Below are 649 nucleotides of genomic sequence, written 5' to 3' on the forward strand. Positions count from 1 at the left end.
GTTTTAATACTCTAAACGGTGTGCCAGTTTAGTGGTATGCCCACAGAAGATCTACATCAACAGCTTCGATTATTCATGGAGGTGAGTGATTCATTTAAGATAGCTAGTGTGATTGAAGATGCATTAAGGTTGAAGTTGTTTCCGTACTCGTTGCAAGATCGAGCATGAGCTTGGCTGATTTCATTGCCACTAAGTTCAGTATCTACTTGGCAAGAATTAGCAGAAAAGTTTTTGGTAAAGTATTTTCCACCAAGCAAGAACGCAAAGTTGCAAAATGAGATAACTACTTTTCAACAATTGGATGAGGAGTCCTTATACAAAGCATGAGAAAGATTCAAAGATTTGCTTTGTAAGTGTCCTCATCATGGGATTTATCATTGTATCCAACTGGAGATGTTTTATAACAGTCTCAATGCACATACAAGATTAACGGTAGATGCTTCTATGATTGGTGCAATTTTGTCTAAGTCTTATAATGAGGCTTACGAGATCACCGAAAGGATTGCTAGCAATAATTACCAATGGCTGACAAATCAAGTAGTTTTAGGAAGATGAGTAGCTGGTGGAGTGCATGAAGTGGACGCGTTGACTTCACGCTCTGCTCAGGTATCTTCTATTTCCTCAATATTAAAATAGTTTACCACTAATG

General features: G+C 37.9%; 1 non-coding gene across 1 annotated transcript; it reads right to left on the reverse strand.

Annotated features, from left to right (window-relative positions):
• Positions 1-265: 265 nt before the first annotated feature.
• Positions 266-371, reverse strand: LOC128035215 (small nucleolar RNA R71). The gene has a single exon (XR_008191615.1). It is a non-coding gene; the product is annotated as a small nucleolar RNA R71 (small nucleolar RNA).
• Between the last annotated feature and the right edge of the window lie 278 nt (positions 372-649).

This window comes from Gossypium raimondii, chromosome 11, assembly GCF_025698545.1.
Source record: "Gossypium raimondii isolate GPD5lz chromosome 11, ASM2569854v1, whole genome shotgun sequence".
Classification (NCBI taxonomy): domain Eukaryota; kingdom Viridiplantae; phylum Streptophyta; class Magnoliopsida; order Malvales; family Malvaceae; genus Gossypium; species Gossypium raimondii.